This window comes from Procambarus clarkii, chromosome 27 (genome assembly GCF_040958095.1).
Source record: "Procambarus clarkii isolate CNS0578487 chromosome 27, FALCON_Pclarkii_2.0, whole genome shotgun sequence".
Lineage (NCBI taxonomy): Eukaryota > Metazoa > Arthropoda > Malacostraca > Decapoda > Cambaridae > Procambarus > Procambarus clarkii.
In genome coordinates, this window is record NC_091176.1 from 41,606,966 (window position 1) to 41,623,405 (window position 16,440).

Genomic DNA, 16,440 nt, shown 5'->3' on the forward strand with positions numbered 1-16,440 from the left:
CACACACACACACACACACACACACACACACACACACACACACACACACACACACACACACACACACACACACACACAGGAGGAGGAGGCCAGACACAGGATACAGAATAGGAGATGAAGTACTTAATGAAACAGACAGAGAGAAAGATCTAGGAGTTGATATCACACCAAACCTGTCTCCTGAAGCCCACATAAAGAGAATAACGTCTGCGGCATATGCGAGGCTGGCTAACATCAGAACGGCGTTCAGGAACCTGTGTAAGGAATCATTCATAGTCTTGTACACCACATATGTAAGACCAGTCCTGGAGTATGCGGCCCCAGCATGGAGCCCGTACCTTGTCAAGCACAAGACGAAGCTGGAAAAAGTCCAAAGGTATGCTACTAGACTAGTCCCAGAACTAAGAGGCATGAGTTATAAGGAAAGGCTGCGGGAAATGCACCTTACGACACTGGAAGACAGAAGAGTAAGGGGGGACATGCTCACAACCTACAAAATCCTCAGGGGAATCGACCGGATAAACTATTCAACACTGGAGGGACGAGAACAAGGGGACACGGATGACAGAGTAATTAGTAAATGGAATGCACTAGGAAGTGATGTGGTGGAGGCTGACTCCATACACAATTTTAAATGTAGATATGATAGAGCCCAGTAGGCTCAGGAATCTGTACACCAGTTGATTGACAGTTGAGAGGCGGGACCAAAAACCCAAAGCTCAACCCCCGCAAGCACAATTAGGTGAGTACAATTAGGTGAGTACACACATTTGCGGATGACGCAAATTAATGAGAAGAGTTGTGACAGATGAGGATTGTAGGATCCTCCAAGAGGACTTAAACAGGTTGCAAAGATGGTCAGGGAAATGGCTACTGGAGTTCAACACGAGTAAATGTAAAGTTATGGAAATGGGATCAGGTGATAGGCGACCAAAGGGACAGTGCACAATGATTGGGAACTGCCTACTTGTAACGATTCGAGAAAGAGACCTGGGAGTGGACGTAACACCTAATCTAACTCCTGAGGCACATATAAATAGGATAACGACAGCAGCGTACTCTACACTGGCGAAAATTAGAACTTCATTCAGAAACCTAAGTGAGGAGGCTTTTAGGGCGCTTTACACTGCCTACGTGAGACCCGTCTTAGAGTATGCCGCGCCATCATGGAGCCCCCACCTGAAGAAACACATAAGGAAACTAGAGAAGGTTCAGAGGTTTGCGACGAGGCTTGTCCCAGAGTTACGAGGGATGGGATATGAAGAGCGTCTGAAGGAACTGAACGTTACGACACTAGAGAAAAGAAGGAAGCGAGGAGATATGATAGGAATATATAAAATACTCAGGGGAATTGACAAAGTGAAAATAGATGAAATGTTCACACGTAATAATAACAGAACGAGGGGACATGGGTGGAAACTGGAAACTCAGATGAGTCACAGAGATGTTAGGAAGTTCTCTTTTAGCGTGAGAGTAGTGGAAAAATGGAATGCACTTGGGGAACAGGTTGTGGAAGCAAACTCTATTAATAATTTTAAAATTAGGTATGATAGGGAAATGGGACAGGAGTCATTGCTGTAAACAACCGATGGCTGGAAAGGCGGGATCCAAGAGTCAATGCTCGATCCTGCAAGCACAAATAGGTGAGTACACACACACATACATATTATATATATATATATATATATATATATATATATATATATATATATATATATATATATATATATATATATATATATATATATATGACTGAGAACTCGCACCACAGAAGTGACTCGAACCCATACTCCCAGGAGCAACGCAACTGGTAACTACAGGACGCCTTAATTCGCTTGACCATCACGACCGTACATAAGGAAGTGATAGCCGAAGCTATTTGAACCACTTCCCCGCCGGCACTCAGATGGTAATCTTGGGCATAGCATTTTATTAAATCACCTCATTCTTTGGGGCACATGTGAGGAACACAAATGCGAACAAGCCTGAATGGTCCCCAGGACTATATGCGACTGAGAACTCACACCCCAGAAGTGACTCGAACCCATACGATGGTTGTCCAAGCACGGAGTCGATGGTTGGGTGTCAGTCCCGTGACCTGTGTGGTACCCTGCTTATGCAAGGTACGTTTTTGCTTTATAAAGGGGTCTTCTACGCCTTCTCATAAGCGAACGTCTTCGGTTGGACTTAAAAAAAACACAGGGTTTGGTATTGTGCTGGTGGAGGTGCTAGAGTGATTTTGACCGACCTGGTTGGAGTGCAGATCATTCAAGACTTTCGAGTGGTGGTGAAATTTGTGCGAACAGATGTATTTCGGCAGTTCCTTGATCGGTGTGAGGGTTGCTCGTTCCCTATGCCAGATGGCGCTCGTACGGGACGAGTGGTAAACTTGAGTGTGACTTTGATACGGGCGGTGCGTGGTGAACCATTTGAAATGACGGATGGGCTGTTAACCAGACTGTTTGGACGGTTTGGGAAGGTGTTAAGCATGAGGTGTGATAAAGTTTCCGCTGGTTATTGTAAGGGAATGCTTGCTGCCACGAGGACGCTGGCATGTCCCTGACGCCGGATATACCGTCTTCGTGTTCCTTGATGGGGTTTACTCTCCGATGTATGTATTCTGGTCAGCCTCGTACCTGTTATATGTGAGGTCTTCAAGGTCATTTAGTTACATGGCGGCTTGCAGCAGGGAGGCGGCTGCTGGTGTCAATATCTTCCGGGAAGGGAATTTTCCACCCCTCTGAACCTAGGATGATTCTGCGGAAAAGTTGGCTGGTGATGTTGTACCATGTTTCAGCCTGCAAGATGTAGCGCCTATCTGTATGAAGTGTCCGGAATGCTGGAGCAAAGCCGGTGGAGCACATGTGCATCTACCGACCGGCCGTTGTGTGCGGATTCGTCTCCAACTATAGGGCCCTTAAATAGGGGAACCACACACCAGGGCCACCCTGGTGTGTGGTGCCATTTGTGCCGGTGAAGATTCACAGTGTACCCCTGTTACAGTCACTTTTAGTGTATCCGACCCCAAGTCGGTAGTAAGCTTTCAAGAACTGACTGTATAGCGCAAGTAAGATATAAGGGGGGGGGGGAGGGGATAAACAATACATGCTTTCCTTCACCAATATATCCACCTTCACAATTAAATATATATACATATATATACATATATACATATATACATATATATATATATATATATATATATATATATATATATATATATATATATATATATATATATATATATATATATACATAAGTAGATTATAACTACACTTATTTACAATTGTGTCTTTCACGCAGGACACACATACATCAGCAGTGTTCGTCAACTCCAGTGTTAAAACAGTTCCAATACCTTGTCCACTGGCAAATACTGGCGAGTTCACCTTCTACGTGGGCCAATCCAACCACACAGCATCACAATGTGCCTACACCCAATCTGCGCTCTCCAGCTACTCGCTGGCAGAGGGCATCAGCAACACGCGGACTGGGGTCCCCAACAAACTTATACAAGGGCATCTAACCCCCTGGCAAAAGCCTCTAGCAGCTTGCTAGCAGCACTTCACTGTAGGCACATCACTGTCTTCAGTAACCCTTACTCGCCAATCCTTACTCTATGCGTGCATGGGTTGTACCCTGGTGCGTGCTCAGGTATTACCCTGGTGATTTTTTTTATTGATATAAAAAACGAAAGTACAAATCACATAACAAGGAGAGAACAGAAAAATAACAAAAAAACCACATGGCACAAGAAATAGACAAAATACATCATATAAAAAGCAAAAAGAACATTAACAAAACATGAACATAAAGACAAATACAGAGGAGCACAATAACACGCAAAAGGCATGTGCCTCACACCAACAAAAAGACATAATAATAAATTTGGTACAAAGCAAAAGAAGAGGCCCACGCAGGAGCCAGGAAAGAAACACACACACACACATCCAAACCACCTCGAAAGAAAACAGGGAACAAGTTCAAAACAACAAAACAATCGTGCAAATAGCAAACAGGAAACAAAAAAAAAATACATACAAAGGGACACAGGAAAACACACACGACACAAGCAAAGAAATTGCATAAAATACACAACAAATAAATGACATAAGGACAATAACAAAAACGTACAAGAAAAAATACACAAAAATTTATAACAAAAGTACAGAAAGCCAACCACCCCTAAAACAGAAAAGGGTGGGGAAATAAAAACACAAGCACGGGCAGTCCGACCCCGCACACAATGGAGCAGAACCAGACACAAATGAGGGCACAAGTAACATGAAACCCAAAAACTACATACTAGAACATTAATAACATAAATAACATAAAATATGTACAAAGAAAAAAACAATTACCAGGACAAGAAAATAATCACACGCACACAAGCGACGTACACAACCACAACACAAACATCCATACCAAAGGCAAAGCACAAAACAAATCGCAACACAACAAAACAGGCCACGCAGGGGTCAGGGACAAGACCCATACCACCCACACGCACAGACAAGGAAACCCATCTGTGGACGCAGGCACTGGGAAAACATCACGCACAACACAGGTAGAAATCAACCACTCATACTTCTCCGGGTACTCCCGAGCTGGAAACGGTAAGCAATAAGCCTCCCAAACAAGTTGATCACCTACAGGAATCGGACATCCAGGAGTCGCAGTAGGCCAAGGCATCGAATTCGGCACGCCCAAGATGAAACACTGCGCCCGCGGAACCCAGATGGTAGATGGGCACCAGGGAACAGGACGCACCAGGTCATCACACTCAAAAGACAAAATTGCCTTAGATCTGTCGATCACCTCACCGGGCAGGAGGATGAAAAGGATGGGTTTCCCCCTAGGAAGTAGGGCTAACCATAGCCCGTGCTACTTGCCCCGCTCCTGTGCCAGGTAAGTTACAGGCTCGCCATAGCCCGTGCTGCTTGGAACTTGTTCCGAGTAGCTGAATCTATAACAACAACAACCCTAGGAAGCTGGTCACAGGGCCGCACACTGGGAAGCACATCGGGCTGCACGGCGGGCCGCACACCGGCCCGCCCACTAGGGCGCTCACTCTGTTCGACGCCAGGCACCGCACTGAGCCCCGCGGAGGGTGGCTCCGCAGGGGCCCCAGTGCCCCCACCAACCGGAACAGGAGCAGAGGCCCCCCCGTCGCACATCCTTCGACAACACCACTACGAGGTCGCGATCACCAGGGGCAACCGCCCACTGAGGGGAGCCATCAGCAGGAGGCACAGTGTCCAACACAAAAGGCACCACAGGAGGCAACACAGCGACGTCCACAGCATCATCATCCATTGCATCACGCTCCTTTGCCCACGTCCGGCGAGGTGACGTATCCTGAGCCAAACGACGGCGCTTAAAAAGAGGCCGCTGATCGTCGGAACTGTCACTCCCAGCAAGGGGTGCCCCAGAAGAACCATCGGCAGGCGGCCCCAAAGCCGGGGCAGCACAATCACGCAGAACAGCAGCCTCAACAACGCAGGGCAAAAAGTCACTACCATTCAAGGAGACTGGAATCGGAGAAGAAAGAGACACAGCAGGCGGAAGGGTAGACTCCAACACCCGGGAGGTATCCAGCGGGGACGACGGAACCGGCGCAGGAGAAGAGCCACGTGGGAACGAGGAAACTACCGGAGGCGACGAGGCAGAGGGCGGGGACACACCACCACCCCGACAGCCCCGGGAAGCACATGTCCGTCCGCATTAGAAGCAGGCACCACCCTACAGCACCATCCAATGCCTCCACGGAAGCAACCAGCTGCGGATGCACCTCTGCAACCACCAAACGTCGAAGATCCGAAGCAGGTGCCCCCAGGTCCTCAGAGCTCACCGGTGGGGCAGACACACCAGGGCCAAACGGAACGCTTGCCGGAACCGCCGCAGGAATCACACCAGGCACTAGGACAGCGAGGATCCGCCGGGGAAACCCCACGCACAGACAAGAGGGGAAAGTCATCCTCCAGGAAAACTGAAGGGGCCTCAATACGAGGAGCGTCGCAGCTGGCCGCCACGTGGCTCTCAGCGCCAAACCAGAAACAGGTTCGTGTCTGACCCTGATAAAATATCCGCAGAGAGAGCCCACGAAACGAAACCCTGGAAGGAATAGGGCTCGTGACCCGCATGACGAGCGTACGAGCGCCCAGACGGACCCTTTTCAGCCGGCCCGTGGTAAACCGGTGCTTCACCACCACACCATACCGCGTAAAGACCGACATAAGCTCCGCCTTGGGGAAGGTCACCGGCACTCCGTGAACACTCACAAATGTCAAGGGCCCCCAGGGATCCGAGATATCCACAGTCACAGCCGAAGCAGGAATAGGAAGCGAGAGTGCATCCCAGCGTGCCACAAACTCCTGGTAAAGCAGCGAAGTGGTAAACGACACCGCCACACGGGTAGGCGAGATCTACCCGCCGAACACGGGCATCACCAGCTACAGCCATACCACCAGCCAGATCCCCGGCTAGCAGGCGCTCCACACCTCAAACTGCACCAGCCCCCTCGCACCACCAGGCAGCAACTGGCAGGTCAGGCGAGCACGTCCGAACCCCCTGGCGGCCAAGAGGTAACCCCTTACCCTGGTGATTGACTATTTCTGTTTCGGTGTTTGTAACCTTATGTATTGTTTGGTGTCTTGTTTACTAGTAAGTATGCTGTTTGCTGGTGGTAATCAATCCTGTGAAGTTTTGATTCTGTTATGGTATCGGTACCTTGCTTTTAATTGTATTTATTGTTATATAAAAAAGGGGAAACAAAAACGGCCGTCAACTGCTACCTTAGGCGTAAATGTCCAACAGGTGAGGAGTTTGTCAAGGCGTGTGGTAACAGGGAGCTGACGTGGTGCAGGACGGCCTCCCTCGTCAACCCGCGCTCATGGGTAAAGCAAGTGACTTATTATTAAATCGGGAGTTGCTAATAAATTATTACTGGTCATAAAATTAACTTTATTTTAATAATTTAATAGACCTGTAAAGTCCCAACCCTGATTTCAGCCACATTGAATTAATAATGAGAATCAACAAAGAGATTTTAATAGCTCAATCGTCTGGTGTTAAAGTAGGAAGGTTTTGGCATAATTATTCTTAGTACCTTATCCTTATAATTATCCTTAGTATCTTTAGTATCCTACCTTAGTAGGAAGAATCTGGTATCATTTCGCATTTGAGTGAATATTGTGATTTAAGAAAAGAGGACGAGTCCTCATCGTTAAATATTATTAGATAAATTTATTATTTTGCTATTTATGTTTATAGGAGGGAAATATTTCCCATAGTCACAGATTCCAAGTAACATTACCGCGTTCACTCTATGACAACTTCCGGGGCTCGAACCTGGGCTACTGATATAGTATAAATAATAGAGAACAGTGAGGTCTACGTTCATCATCTTTATATCATATCCTGACTTTATGCTGGTTTAATTAGTTCTGTTTTACTTAACCCGTCCTCGACTCGAGTCCATTACATCCAGCGGACGTCCCCACAGACGTATTCATAAATTTTAACATTCTGTTCAGTCAAAAAAGGAATTTTCTCAAATATATATTAATATAATAATAGCATATTGTACATGTATAGGCATAGGTTAGGTAAGGAGTTTAGGTTCTGTTGGCGATTATTTGTACTTTCAGTACGTGGGTGAAGCATTTACAACGTTGTGGTTCGAACAAAATTCGTCAGTGAAGCACTTGTTCATGATGTGTTCGAAGGAAATCTGTTGAGTCGTGTGTAAACCGTTTTTCATTCATAAACAGGGGGTTTGGCAGGTGCATGGAATCACCTTTGGTCTTTGTTAGGGAGACGGGCTGCTTTTACTCAATGTGAAGTTTTGAAAATTTATAAAATTTGCTTTTGTTTCAGAAGATGTCTGGTTATGAGAAATCAGTGACAGCCTCAAGAGGCGAATCTGAGACAAAGTTCTCAACGGTGGACTATGCAGTGTTCAGCCTCATGTTGGTAGTGTCTATTGGCATCGGCTTGTACAGCGCCATCAAGAGTAGACACAAGACGTCCACACAGGAATACCTGCTGGGGGGAAGGAAGATGTCCCCACTACCTGTGGCCCTTTCTCTTCTCGGTGGTGGCATTTCTGCTATATCATTATTAGGTGAGTGATTATTGCAAAAGTCAACAATAATTTGATTTCTCTCATTAGACTCTGAATATTTATATTTTGGTTGGTCTCATTAGTACACATTTACGTAAGTATTGAACATATCATGTTACTTTCTCGTTTATCTTCCCTTTCAACTCATGGCATCATCCGACGTGCTTGCTGTCCAAACAAGTTAAAAACTATAAACAGAATTCGGCAAAGTCGCAAGAAAACTCAAGAGTTGGCAATTTCTTCGGTACGTTCATTCATCGGTGTTAGTGTCTCTTACCATCTCAAGGTTCAGACGCCCTTTTCTGTGGCTCATGAGTGCTGAAGAGTATCACAATTTCCTTTTTTTTTATATATATATTTCGTAGATATACATTGTTCACTTTCACAAACTGAATGCCTAATTAACAAGTCCTCTTGCCTCAGTGTTCCTCATACTTGGACATGATAAACTCTATAAGGAATTAATTAGTGGACGACCTAATTGGAACTATTCATGGCTCTCATCTTTCTGTGGCTACTTCTTACTTCACACTTGAGATCACTGTTCCTTGGAGAAGAAGGTGCGTAACAAGGAAGGAGCGTAAAGGTGCCATCATGACAAATATGGTCTCTACACACCATCAGACCATCACCTGACATATCCTGACAAACAACACTAACATAATCAACAGACACAATGATAGCAGAAAACTGGCCATTGGCGAGACACTGAACATCATACAAACTCAACCACTAACACCAGGTTACACTCTGCCATCTTCCAGACCAATAAGGAGCAGCCAACGTACTGCTTCAATCATCATTGAAACATATATGTACTCTGCAGTGGATATATTGGCCCGTGCGACACCCCGCCTCACTCTTGGTAATGCTCCAGCCAAATTGTTCGTTCCTGTGCCAGGTAAGTCTAGTACGGGGTTCACCATAACCCGTGCTACTTGCAACTTTTTGTTCCGCGTATCGGAATCTAAAACAACAAAAGCAACCAAATTCTATTCACTTGTACTCTGGCTTTGAAAATGTTGGCAAGTGTGGAAAATATCCACAGCTTTATCAGTACAAATATGCTAATGTAGTGTCCCTGTAGTGGGCTCCTTCTTTGGTCTCCTGAAGGCTTTCTCCTGACGAGTGCCAGCCTACTATGGAAAGCTAGGAACGATGGGTTATTATTGACACAAAGTAAATAATTTTAATTACAGCTTACATAAAGCATCTTAGTTTAGTGCTATGACATTTATTAACACCAACAAACATATTAGTGAATAATTACTGATTAAACTGAATTTGAATTAAATTAAATTTCCCCCTGGAAGCTCACCTGGGGAGATGGGAGAGTAGCCATCACTGGTTCATGAACAAGAAGCTGCGACAAGCTGGCGGCTTCACCTTACGGGCCACACAGTGTTTTATAACTTTTCTCGGAACTGCTAGCTTTAGATCCCTTACAGCATTAACCAGTGGTGTTTCAGAGGCTAAATAAACCCATTAAGAACTGACACAATGCGCTATAAACATTAAACAGTGCTGTAAATTACACTTGCTGGGCCTGACGCTATGTGTTCCCAGCCCAACACCCACCAAAGACTGGGCCCGCGCCTGACTTACGAGTATAGGCTTAGCTAAACACGTCGACCAGAACACCCGCGAACCTGTTACCAAAAATAGTTGTGATTGCTTAATTGAAATTTACGAAGATTCATTTGCCTAATTCATTAACTATTTTCTCCAAGTTTTGGGTTACACTGGGATTTTTATCCCAAATTAAGTAAATTCATCTTTACTATATCAATTAAATGATATTAAATTCAACTGCAATTATTTAGAATTGTTCTCAATAAATAATATTCATTAACAGAAATATTCCTGATTAACAATCAACTATATTTATTACGGTTTGTGGATTGAACAACGAGCGCGGATCTTGACTTGTGTTTTGCTGTAATCATTAAATTGTTTCATAATAAAATTAAATTTGAAACTCCTTGGAAGATATCGACGGACAGCGACCAGCTACTACAACGGTCACTCTCTTCCCGTCATCCTACATGAAGGAGTCTACACTGGCACAACCAGCTGTGTTAAACTGGTATTTGTTTATAGCCGATGTCTAGAGAAAAAATTGTAGCATGCTGTTTTTAATGATAGTTATTACTATAGTTATAGTTATTTCTGAGCTATGTTTTAATTTACATACAGCATAAAGAGTTACCTGAGGGAAGTAAGTGGAGGCATAAAACCCCACAACAGGCTCAACGACTTGCCTCTCAGTGTCACACAATAATAAAACTGTGAAATGAACTTAGAGATGTAATTTGTGAACTTTATTCTTAAGTAATGAACATATGAAATACAGAGAATCTATCTATATATCTATGTATGTATCCCGCTATATATTAATCTATGTATCAATAAGGGTGTTGATTGATACTTTCTGCAATAACCTGTAATTGGATGCAACAGCACCAACACCGGTGGTGGTCACTCCGCAAGAGGTCAGTTGACAGGATCACAATATGCACGACAACCGTCAAGGATCACTTTATCTCAAGTGGAGAGACAGGGTCGGACTCCAGATGGTGAGTCATGCAACTTCAGCAACAATGACCCAATGGTGGCCCGCCGGGTGTAGGGTCCTGAGCAACCCTCGTCTCTAGACAAGCATACAGGTACCTCCTGTCACTAGGTCATTACCCTCCAACTACTTCGGCAGGCTAGAAAATGAACTAATGGGTTCTAACACAAATTTATTGCTAAAAGCATTGTGTACTGATACCTTGAGCCAACCCAATAGTAATTAGCAATAGTTATTAGCTGAGTAAATAGTGGGAGAAGTACTTGTCATGTCTTGCTCCCTAGCAAGGCTCGTGGAGTAGAACTTTACCTCATAAATCGGTGAACCTCCTGGCCTCAACTATGTAAATTCAAAATGCCTAGGATTGAGTGAAAGTAAAATCCACCATTTACTGGGTCGAACTTATCTATATGACAGCTTATTTACAATGTCTCCGTGGTGTAGTGGTAAGACACTCGCCTGCCGTTCCGCGAGCGCTATGTCATGGGTTCGTATTCTGGCCGGGAAGGATTTACTGGGCGCAATTCCTAAACTGTAGCCTCTGTTTAACGCAACAGTAAAATGTGTACTTGGATGAAAAAACGATTCTTCGCGGCGGGGATCGTATTCCAGGGACCTGCCCGAAACGCTACGCGTACTAGTGGCTGTACAAGAATGTAACAACTCTTGTATATATCTCAAAAAAAAAAAAAAAAAAAAAGTCTATATACATACACCAACAACCAAGTAACACTCAAGTAAGTTGATACAAGGCACAAGCCATAGCAGCTAGGTGTCACTAAGCAAAGATCACCCAATAACTTTGGTACACTAGACAGCTTAATTAAGAGTGGCTGGTAAGTTGTGAACATTGTGAGTGGTGACGTTACATAACCAGAGGGGGGGGGGGGTAATTTCTCAGCATGAACCAAAAAAATAAGTCAATGAACTATCATTTTGCCTTCAGTAAAACTAATAACTGGGCTGGCAAATGGCAAAGTCGAAAAACTCTTCTCAAAAGTCAGAGTCCACAATGACTGAAAGATCTGGCAGAGTCCGGAATCGCCATTGTAAAGTTTACAAACCATGAAATTTTACCCATTCCTAAAGCTCTTCTCCAAAGGTAAAGTCCATATTGATATCAAAATATGAGTCTGCAAACGGCATTTAAAAAATATGTAACTTCGCCATACAATTTGAGAATTTAGTGAAAACCCCTATTTATCTCTGATCCACACAATAACCCCTTTCTTACCTTACTGGTAAGAAGACAATCTATAGAAATAAAAATGTAAATTGTTCAAAATAGCTAATCCCCGAAAGTTCTTCACCGATTGCTTGGAATTTTTTTAAACAACGTCCCATTTGCATACAAGTGAGTCTTTATATACATACTATACATATGTCTCGTCTGTGACAGGTAAAAACATGTTTTCTTTAAACTATGTTTTTCAAGTGAGTTTTCATGTGAGGGAAATCTCCAAAACCTCTTTATCGATTGCTTTAAAGTTTTAACACAACGTTGCATTCGAATAGGTGCCTGTTTTTATACACCTACTATATACATGCCACACCTGTGACAGGTAAAAACATGCTTGTTTGGAAAAACAGTGCCATCTGTTGCTCACATAATAGCAACATACGCTATACTAAATATCATACAATTTAATTTCAATGTTTAAAATTGCATTGATAAATGGAATTTTCATAGATTTCGATTGATTTTCATTTTGATTTAATTATTTTTTGTGACATTGCATTGGAAGTGAGCAGTGTTGTTTACCTTACCGTTCATTTTGTGAGTATAATTTATTTTTTATTTTTTTAATTGTTTTCCATTTTGTATTTTTAACTGTTCTACTTATTTTTCAGTTATGTAACATCAAATCATTTGATGTTCCTATTTTTTTGATGGGAACATCAGATCATTTGGGAACACATCGGATGAGTGAGTGGGGAATGCTAGGGAGGATGAGGGGACGGGGTGGGGGTAAAGGTGGGGAGGAAGAGTGGACGTGGGTGTGGGTGATGTTGGGGATGAGAGAGTGGGGGAGTGGAGAATAGTGGGGAGGACGAGGAGATGGGGGAGGGGGAGAGAATGGTGCGAAGAAGAAGGGGACGGGGGAAGTTGGGTATGGTGGGGAGGACGAAGGGACGGGGGAGTGGGGAATGGTCCAGCATAAATACACACATACACACACACACACACACGCACGCACGCACGCACGCACACACACACACACACACACACACACACACACACACACACACACACACACACACACACACACACACACACACACACACACACACTCGCCATGGATGGAATCTCGCCATGGGTATTGAAAGAGTGTGCAGGAGCACTTTGCTTACCACTCTCCATAGTGTATAGTAGGTCACTGGAAACGGGGGACCTACCAGAAATATGGAAGACTGCTAATGTAGTACCAATATACAAAAAGGGTGACAGACAAGAGGCACTGAACTACAGGCCAGTGTCCTTAACTTGAATACCATGCAAGGTGATGGAGAAGATTGTGAGAAAAAAACCTAGTAACACATCTGGAGAGAAGAGACTTCGTGACAACCCATCAACATGGGTTCAGGGAGGGTAAATCTTGCCTTACAGGCTTGATAGAATTCTATGGTCAGGTGACAAAGATTAAACAAGAAAGAGAAGGGTGGGCGGACTGCATTTTTTTGGACTGTCGGAAAGCCTTTGACACAGTACCCCATAAAAGGATGATGCATAAGCTGGAGAAACAGGCAGGAGTAACTGGTAGGGCGCTCCATGGGATAAGGGAGGTGCTAAACAATAGGAAGCAGAGAGTTACAGTGAGGGGTGAGACCTCAGACTGGCGTGAAGTCACCAGTGGAGTCCCACAGGGCTCTGTACTTGGACCTATCCTGTTTCTGATATACGTAAATGATCTCCCAGAGGGTATAGACTCATTCCTCTCAATGTTTGCTGACGACGCCAAAATTATGAGAAGGATTAAGATAGAGGAGGACAGCTTGAGGCTTCAAGAAGACCTGGACAAGCTGCAGGAATGGTCGAACAAATGGCTGTTAGAGTTTAACCCAAGCAAATGTAATGTAATGAAGATAGGGGTAGGAAGCAGGAGACCAGATACAAGGTACCATTTGGGAGATGAAATACTAAAAGAGTCAGAGAGAGAGAGAAAGACCTGGGTGTTGATATCACACCAGACCTGTCCCCTGAAGTTCATATCAAGAGGATAACAGCAGCAGCATATGCAAGGTTGGCTAACATAAGAACGGCCTTTAGAAACTTGTGTAAGGAATCTTTCAGAACAATATATACCACATATGTCAGACCAATCCTGGAGTATGCGGCTCCAGCATGGAGTCCATATCTAGTCAAGCATAAGACTAAAATGGAAAAGGTTCAAAGGTTTGCCACCAGACTAGTACCCGAGCTGAGAGGTATGAGCTACGAGGAGAGACTACATGAATTAAACCTCACTTCGTTGGAAGACAGAAGAGTTAGGGGGGACATGATCACCACATTCAAGATTCTCAAGGGGATCGACAGGGTTGATAAAGACAGGCTGTTTAGCACAAGGGGCACACGCACTAGGGGACACAGGTGGAAACTGAGTGCCCAAATGAGCCACAGAGATATTAGAAAGAACTTTTTTAGTGTCAGAGTGGTTGACAAATGGAATGCATTAGGAAGTGATGTGGTGGAGGCTGACTCCATACACAGCTTCAAGTGCAGATATGATAGAGCCCAATAGGCTCAGGAACCTGTACACCTGTTGATTGACAGTTGAGAGGCGGGACCAAAGAGCCAGACTCAACCCCCGCAAGCAAAACTAGGTGAGTACAACAAGGTAAGTACACACATATATATATAACTGAAAACTCACACCCCAGAAGTGACTCGAACCCATACTGCCAGAAGCACTCTGCAACTGATGTACAGGATCCCTTAACCACTCGACTATCACGACCGTACAAAAGAGGATGGTAGCCGAGGCTAATTCCTCCTCCGCGAGGCCGGCGGGAGGATGGGGAACTAGCCTCGGCTACCATCCTCTTTTGTCCAGTCGTGTTGGTTGAGTGGTTAAGGGATCCTGTACATCAGTTGCAGAGTGCTTCTGGCAGTATGGGTTCGAGTCACTTCTGGGGTGTGAGTTTTCAGTTATATGTGTGTGTGTGTGTGTGTGTACTCACCTAGTTGTACTCACCTAGTTGAGTTTGCGGGGGTTGAGCTCTGGCTCTTTGGTCCCGCCTCTCAACCGTCAATCAACAGGTGTACAGATTCCTGAGCCTATAGGGCTCTGTCATATCTACACTTGAAACTGTGTATGGAGTGAGCCTCCACCACATCACCCCCTAATGCATTCCATTTGTCAACCACTCTGACACTAAAAAAGTTCTTTCTAATATCTCTGTGGCTCATTTGGGCACTCAGTTTCCACCTGTGTCCCCTTGTGCGTGTTCCCCTTGTGTTAAATAGACTGTCTTTGTCTACCCTATCAATCCCCTTCAGAATCTTGAATGTGGTGATCATGTCCCCCCTAACTCTTCTGTCTTCCAGCGAAGTGAGGTTTAATTCCCGTAGTCTCTCCTCGTAGCTCATACCTCTCAGCTCGGGTACTAGTCTGGTGGCAAACCTTTGAACCTTTTCCAGTTTAGTCTTATCCTTGACTAGATATGGACTCCATGCTGGGGCTGCATACTCCAGGATAGGCCTGACATATGTGGTATACAAAGTTCTGAATGATTCTTTACACAAGTTTCTGAATGCCGTTCGTATGTTGGCCAGCCTGGCATATGCCGCTGATGTTATCCGCTTGATATGTGCTGCAGGAGACAGGTCTGGCGTGATATCAACCCCCAAGTCTTTTTCCTTCTCTGACTCCTGAAGAATTTCCTCTCCCAGATGATACCTTGTATCTGGCCTCCTGCTCCCTACACCTATCTTCATTACATTACATTTGGTTGGGTTAAACTCTAACAACCATTTGTTCGACCATTCCTTCAGCTTGTCTAGGTCTTCTTGAAGCCTCAAACAGTCCTCTTCTGTTTTAATCCTTCTCATAATTTTAGCATCGTCCGCAAACATTGAGAGAAATGAATCGATACCCTCCGGGAGATCATTTACATATATCAGAAACAATATAGGACCGAGTACAGAGCCCTGTGGGACTCCACTGGTGACTTCACGCCAATCGGAGATCTCACCCCTCACCGTAACTCTCTGCTTCCTATTGCTTAGATACTCCCTTATCCACTGGAGCACCTTACCAGCTACACCTGCCTGTCTCTCCAGCTTATGTACCAGCCTCTTATGCGGTACTGTGTCAAAGGCTTTCCGACAATCCAAGAAAATGCAGTCCGCCCAGCCCTCTCTTTCTTGCTTAATCTGTGTCACCTGATCGTAGAATTCTATCAAGCCTGTAAGGCAAGATTTACCCTCCCTGAATCCATGTTGGCGATTTGTCACGAAGTCCCTTCTCTCCAGATGTGTTACCAGGTTTTTTCTCACGATCTTCTCCATCACCTTGCATGGTATACAAGTCAAGGACACTGGCCTGTAGTTCAGTGCCTCTTGTCTGTCGCCCTTTTTGTATATTGGGACCACATTCGCCGTCTTCCATATTTCTGGTAGGTCTCCCGTCTCTAGTGATTTACTATACACTATGGAGAGTGGCAAGCAAAGTGCCTCTGCACACTCTTTCAGTACCCATGGTGAGATCCCATCTGGACCAACCGCCTTTCTAACATCCAGATC